Below are 8,072 nucleotides of genomic sequence, written 5' to 3'. Positions count from 1 at the left end.
AATCCTTAGGTCAAGTAATCAGCCAATTCTTAACAAACTTTTCAAAATAGTTCTATGTTCCCCAGTAGGTAGATGTCCTTATGGGCAAGCTCTATTTTGAAAATCTAAAAATAAAAAACAGTGTAGCTTATTAGGCAGGTGTTAATTGCTTTTTCTAATTGAACAGCAGTAAATACACACTTCCTTTTAACTGAAGAAATATATGCTCTATATTTAAACTTAACTGCCCATATAATCTTAGAGAGAGTTGAAAATTAAAAGTTTTATGATTTCCTTAAAGTTTTTAAACTAAATATTAAAGACCATCAAAGGAATATATATATATTTTTTTCTCACATTTCGTATATATATACGTGTGTATCTATCTATACATATATATATATTTTTTCAACAGAGAATTCCTGTATCTAAAATTTTAGTAAGTTTTAGAATAGGAAAGAGAAAATATCTGCAGATATTTACAGTTCTCATAAATAAAATTATCTTTTGGATATACTTAATTTTAAAATGAATTCTCAAAGTCTTCCAATACAGTAAATCATCAATCAAAGAGGTGATTGCCACTTTTTGTTTGGATCTAGAATGCTGAAATACAGGCTCAGTAACTCTATCCTAAGAGACTGCAAAGAAAATTTGGTATTAGAGGGACTTCACTTTGTAAAACTTTAAAATATCTTTTTTTTTTCCTTAAAATTTTCAAAGAAATGCAGTTTTACTCAAAGTTCTTTTAAACTCTTAAGGGACATGTAGTTCTCATTTTACATAGCTTATTACAGATTATACTAAATAATGTAATGTTTGTTATACATTTTATGTAGCCAATATGACTGTTAATAATAAAAAAGCAAGAGTCAATGATAAAAAAAATCTAAAAACTAAAAAAAGAAAACAAAATTACAGTAATCCAGTAGAAATTAAAATTACCCGTGGTATTTTCAATGACCTGGGTAACAGTATTTTTCCTCTAACCTTCACACCTTCATTAGAGGGAATACAAAGAGGATCCACAGATCTCTCCCTGCTCCTAGATCCTTCTTCTGGTCTCTAAGCCAACAGTGTGGGACTGCAAGGCGGACAGTCAGTGCACTCAGGGCTCCTGTTAACATCACTCCAGTACTTCACACATCCATTGGTTTTTGTCTCTCAGACTGATAAAAAAGAAAATTACCTTTCATTTAAAAAGCAACCCACGTATATAAAAGCCACATTCATATTCAGACATAACTGTGAAAGAACCATGAGCCTTATCTGGAGCTAGGCACTGTATGGAGTCTTTCTAACTCTAAACATTTCCTCTCCTGAATCACGTGGATCAGCCTCCAGGGAAAGGCTTCTTCATATTTCTTGTCCTCTGTCTTAGAAACAAATTGCAACTCCATCTAAATGCTGTAGAGCTTTGTGGATGGTGCCTCTGGGAATCTTGAATGTAGATGCTGTCATGAAGTGCAGAGAGAATTTGAACAGCAGAAATGCTTAAGGAAGGAAAAAGACAGATTAATTAACTTTCAGATCTTCCATTCAGCAAGAATGCAATAAATTCTTACATATGGAAGTGTTATTTCCAAGTAGTGCTCAACATCTATTTTCCTATATTTATTTTTGTTTCAATTATGATTATAGAGGTAGTCACAAATTAGTAAAACATTCGCAATAGAGTAAATGATTTCTAATTACGTGGAGGTATGAATTCCTCACAATATTAAGTATTTAATACTATATATAAGATTTCTACATGTGAAATACATATAGAAAAAACATCTGTAAGGCATAATTCTGACTCTTCCCATAGGTAACTGGATGATTATTGCCTGCTAGAAATGAATTTTGCCAAATATATTCAATTCAGTTGAATTAATTTTTAAATTAAAAAATCTGCACTTCTAAAATAATTTTGATTTGTTATTTTGATTTCTTATTTTTGTCCTCAATTGTAATAATTTCAAATATTTTAGAAAAAAGGTTTTGAAGGCATGAAGTTTATTTTTAAAGCTTTACATTGTCAGTTTACACTTTTATGAAAGTATATTGTTTCAGTTATTTTTGTTAATAGGTACACAACTTGTGTGAAAATATTAGAATAGTGGAAGTAATGATTTTGCTAAAATGAGAAAAATAAATTGAATTAAATATGTAATAATGCAAGAGTGATGAGTATTTTCATTTTATCACTCATGCAAATATTTCTGTCCCATCAACAGAGCATATACATACAGAAGGATAATTAAGTTCAATCATCTTTGATCTTTTACTAATTTTTGGTCACTTTAAAATACTTTACACATTTTATCAAAATAAAAATACATTTATGAAGTAGAAGGATAGAACTCAATTTATTTAATGATTTGTGAGCTTTATTTAAACATTGAAAATATTTAGATTATGAGATAAAGACTTCCAACTGCACTCTTTTTCTATTAACATAAAATTATGATGGAACTAATTTTACCTTAGGGGTTAGACTGAATTCTGGCTAACCCCAGAGAACACACCTTCCTTTGTAGAACATTCAGACTATTTCTCTCCCACACTTCAAGTACTTCAAGAAGTCAGACCTTTATTCTCTTCTACATGACTCTCCAAAAACAAACAATAAAAAAAACACCTCATGATATTCAGCTACATTATTTACTACTCTTTCTTTTGGAATTCTATATGCCACCTAGTATACTCTCACTTCTCAAGGATTTTAGAAATTGGTTCATTTTTCTCCATCACAATTTGTCACAACTCTTAGGAATTTAATATTGATATAAAAGATCTTACTCATTCTTTTACTTTCCCATCTCAGATGATCTTGTTTTTCACCCCATCTCAATCACTATATCAATAATCATATCCTAGATCTGAACTCCTTCCACAATCTTACATTTAGCGCCAGATACAACATTTTAAAATTTCAATCAATTTCATCTAGTTATTCAACTGTAATATTTTTCCTACCCTATTACTTCTTAATAAGATTATATTTTTATCCTCATACACTCATAGTCTTACTTCTTGCTTATATTCCATTGTTTAATACTATATTTTAGCAAAAAAAACTCCCAGCACAATATCTATATATATTATCAATTGTTTACACCTTCTTCTCTTTGTCATATATGCCCAGTACACTCAATCCTATTTAAATAAAACTCTGCACACATCATACCAGTAGCCAAGGAGTTGAATGTAGTGGAGAAAATAAGAAATCCGTGTTGATTTGCTTCACGTTAAATCATGACCACAATCATTAAGCAAATTTTCAGTTCTGACAAATAATTACATTTGGGTTACCTTGTTAACTCACTAGCTACACCCATTGATGCCTCTGTCATGCCTTCTTTTTCCCTCCAGCTCCATGTCTCTTCTTATGAGCATCAACCGATGATCTTTATTCTTATTACACTGTGTGGAACATTCAGGATAGAATTTGTACATTCTTCTCCCACCCACTTATGCACTTACCATAACAACAAATATTCATCTACACCCAAATGCACTGCTTTCCCTTCTGGGTTTTTTTTTTTTTTTTAATTTAAGTGAATTAAGGTAAACTCCTCCACTTGGACACAAAATTCTATCCTTTCCTGCTTACTCACTTATGAAATTATTCCTTCTCTCCTACAAATGTATTTTGCTCTGTACTGAATCATTTCTATCACCATGGAAACCAAGTATAATATTTCTCATCTTAAAACATTTCCTTGTGTTCACATATCCCTCCAATGACCTCTCCATTCTTCTATTTCACATTAGAGCAAAACTCTTTGAAACTATTGTCCATATTTTCTGCATCCCCTTCTGATTTTTACAGTGTCTCTTGAATCTAACTTATTAAGACATTTATTCTGCCACCACACTGACATTGCTATTCTCCAGTCATAGGCCACATCTTAGTGGTCCTACCAGCAACATTGGCCAAAGTTGATTCCTCACTACTCTTTGAAGTCCATCCTTCACTTAGCCTTCACAACAAAACTTATGGGAAATCATTTAATAGATCCATTTAAATTAGAAAAATTATCCATTTCATTATAATTGTCTGTTAATCGCTACAAGATTTGATTGATCACTCTGATAGTTTGCTGTCTTCACATCTCTTTCTATCCTTCCCCAGTGGTTTACAGTGTCCTATAGGACCGGGCCTCCTTGCTGTTCCTGGAATACATCTACAAGTTGGCTACAATTTCAGTCATTTCACTTGCTGTTCACTCTGCATGGAAAACATCTCTAGCAGAAATCGTTGCAGCCCACACCATCACTTCCTTCAATTCCTGTTAAACTGTTTTCTTATCAGAAAGGCCTTCCCTGATAAGCCTATCAAAAAGAGCATTCCTGACAGATTACTCTGTCTACATACCTTGCTATATTTTTAATTTCATCCTAGAATGCAATCCCTGTTGTATTTTTAAACTGTTTTGTTTGTTTTTGTGTTTACTTCTCATATCTTTCTACAAGAATTTATGTGCTAGGATATCGACATATTTTGGAAAAACTGCATCAATTAATATATGTTTAAAATTTTACACTTAGACAATTCAAAAAGAATTAAGGAAATATTTTACAAAATATATAATTGAAAAATAGCCAGAATGTTGATGAATACTAGGATGGCACACAGAGGATAACAAATGAATCAAACTCTTCTACAGGTGTTTGATATAACCACACTGACAGAGATGGGGAAAAAAGAAACCAGCAAAGAATATAAGGAGCTTATCTAATGTAACTTTGGAAAAATGTTTAGACTGGAAACTGTAAGGCTAAAGTTCTGAAAGGATATGTAAATAAACACTGTACTTGGTACCTTAGAGCTAGAGGTTAACAATTATAAAACCATTGCACTTGTATATTATGGTGGAATAAATAAGTAAACAGTGTTGGTGGGAGCCAGGTTTCTTACTGTCAGAAGGGAAAGTTACAAATAAGCAAGAAAGGAGGTCTAGAGTGGATCCCAATGTACTGTATTAGAGTTGGAGAACTCTAATGTATTTATGTTTAGCTTAATAAGCATTCATAGATGGATAGATACTAAAACAGTTATGAATATGTGTGTATACATTGATTAATATACATATATATTCACTGATGACTGAGAAGGCTAGAAGCAATGGCACTCCTGTGCCTAGATGATGGGATCTAAAATATATTCTCCAACAAAAGAACTAAGAGATCCTTGGAAAAAATGGCAAATTTTAGGGCTAAAACAGGAAAAACATAAGAGAATCCTTGAACATTTCATAGTACCAGAAAGGAAGGAAGAATTCAAACAACAATAATACCAATAGCAGTGTGGTGGGAGAAAGGGGACAGAGGAGGCAACATAAAAATTTCCCTCTGGTCAAAACTGAAAAACCAAATTGAGCAACAATACATAACATAGATTAGATTATAACCCAATGTATGACATTAAAATAAATCTATACTGACATGAATATATGACTGAATAAATAATTATAGGAGAAGAGAAAAATCTTTCTTACAGAATAATTCCAAATAATATATCTATGTGGTCCCTCTTCAGGAGGTAGAGCTTAATCAATCCCCAAGGTGTGTGTAGGGGGTAATAGGGTTAAACTTATTTATCAGCTTCCAAAGTATATAGAAACATAAAACAGTAACTTTCCAGTAAAGAAACCTGGAAAACATTACCTGAACCCAGTGATGAAGGTTAACATCACGAGTAATACCATGTGAATGTCATTTAACCCCTGATATAATGTAACAAGGAAACATTGCCTCTGTGCTATCCTTTCTAAAAACCCATAATGCTGGCCAGTCATGAGAAAAACATCGGACAGACCCTAACTGAAGGACAATTTCAAAATACCGTCCTTGGCAGGGCGCCGTCGCTCATGCCTGTAATCCCAGCACTTTGGGAAGCCGAGGCAAGAGGACCACCTGAGATAGCAGATGGAGATCAGCCTGGCCAACATGGTGAATCCATGTCTCTACTAAAAATACAAAAATTAGCCAGGTGTGGTGGTGGGTGCCTGTAATCCCAGCTACTCATGAGGCTAACATAGGAGAATCGCTAGAACCCAGGAGGCAGAGGTTGCAGTGAGCCAAGGTCGCAACACTGCACTCCAGGCTGAGCCATAGAGTGACTCTGTCTCAAAAAAACAAATACAAATACAAAACAAAAAACAAACAAACACCTTCCTATAAGTTCTCAAAATTGTTAAGGTTATAAAAAATGAAGAAAAGCTGATAGACCATCCCAAACCAGAGGAGACTAAGGTGACATGACATTTAAATGTAATGTGGTAAGCTGGTCTGGATCACGGAACAGAAAGAGGAAATTCCTGGTAAACTGATAATATATCAATAAACTCTGGAGTATAGTTAACTATAATATACCCATATTAGTTTTATAATTTTGACAAATGTACCTTGATAAAATAAGATGCCAACAGTAGGAGAAACTGGGTGAAGTACGTATGGCAATTCCCTGCACTAACTGCAAATTTTATATATGGGGAGAATTATACCAAAATACAAAGATAACTTAAAATAATGAATTAGTGAAGCAGTGAGATAAAATTATACAAATTGATGTTCAAATTAGAAATTAGAAAAAAAAGACTGGAAATTAAATACAAATAAATGAAAGTAAATAAGTAGAGACTAAAAATCAATGATTTAGAAAATAAAAAAACTATATCATAGCAATAAAATCAAAAGATTTCAATAAAATCTTTGGGAAAAAATCAGCAAAACCAATAGCTTCTAGAAGACTTATCAAGACACAATGGTGCTGAGTAGAGTCAAGAAATAGACTGACACAGATGTAATCAATTGATTTTGATGAAAGTATCCAATTGAAAGGGACAAAGGATAGTCTTTTCAAAATAAAATAATGGAACAATTGCACATCCATATGAAAAATGAATAAAACTGAATTGTGACCTCATAGCATATTCTTAAATTGACTTCAAATGCAACTTAGACATAAATCTGAAAGCAAAACCTTAAAACTTCTAGAAGAAAAGCACTGTTGGAAACAGTTTGACAATTCTTACAATGATAAACATATTGTTACCATATTACTCAGCATTTCCAATCCTAGGCATTTACCCAAGATAAATGAAATACATGTGTGCACCTAGATTTGTGCATGAATGTACAAAAAACTTCAACATAATAGTTGAAAACAGGAAACACCTCAATTGTCCATCAACTGGAGAATAAACAAATTGTGGTATATCCATAAAATAGAATACCATTCAGCAATCAAAATAAATAAACCTGTAACATATAGATGACAAATATAGATGGATACATGCAAAATATAGCTATCCAAAAGATTATTCTGAGCAAAACCAAGCAGAAAAGGACATGATACATGATTAAACTTATATTAAATATATGACATTACATTATATGCAAATCTAGAAATGGCTAATTTACTATATAGTGGCAGAAAGTAGATCAGTGCTTGCTAGGGCCTAGAAAATGAATTTCTGTATTGTGGAGTTATATGAGGTTATAGAGATATAGTCTGTTAAGTTTATTATTAATGAATTTAATTAATCACATCTTATAGAAATTTTTGTTTAATTTTAGATTTATTTGTATTAGGTTTTATTGTTTTAAAAATCACTATAATAAATTGTGCAACACATCAAAAGAATTTACATGAGTTTTCTTGGGAAGGTCACTAATTTTGAAGATGTCAAGGAAAGAAGCAGATTTATGCATTGGTGGCCACACAGTGCTAACAAGGACAGTATGTGGGAGTTAGAGGCATCATTTGTAAACTGAACTAATTCAAACAGAAATGGGAGCTGAAAGACTATTAGGAAAACATTCTTCATCCTGAATGTCATGGCTTTCATTATCCACAGGATACAGTATAAATCCATTTCATTTACTCTAAAATGGATTTGAAAAAAAAAGAAATCAATGGCAATAGTAATATCCATATGCAAATTAAATGGGAAGAAGCTGAGTTTCCCCCAGCTTTACTACCAAAGTAGAAAATCATTTATTTTTTTAAAAATTAATAAAATAAAATAAAATAAGATTAAAAAAATGAGGGATGATGACTTGGTACAATATTGTATTGCTGGGATTATGGGTGATTTACA

At 32.2% G+C, this 8,072-nt stretch overlaps 1 long non-coding RNA gene across 1 annotated transcript in view; it reads right to left on the bottom strand.

Annotated features, from left to right (window-relative positions):
- Window positions 1–467: 467 nt before the first annotated feature.
- Window positions 468–8,072, bottom strand: part of LOC107975334 (uncharacterized) — a 45,667-nt gene continuing 38,062 nt past the window's right edge. The window contains exon 3 of the long non-coding RNA XR_001718779.1: window positions 468–1,472. This is a non-coding gene — a long non-coding RNA (uncharacterized LOC107975334). The remainder of the gene's footprint in view (window positions 1,473–8,072) is intronic.

Source organism: Pan troglodytes, chromosome 5 (genome assembly GCF_028858775.2).
Source record: "Pan troglodytes isolate AG18354 chromosome 5, NHGRI_mPanTro3-v2.0_pri, whole genome shotgun sequence".
Lineage (NCBI taxonomy): Eukaryota > Metazoa > Chordata > Mammalia > Primates > Hominidae > Pan > Pan troglodytes.
The sequence above is the reverse complement of the archived record's forward strand: the minus strand, read 5'-3'. Positions and strand labels throughout refer to the sequence as shown.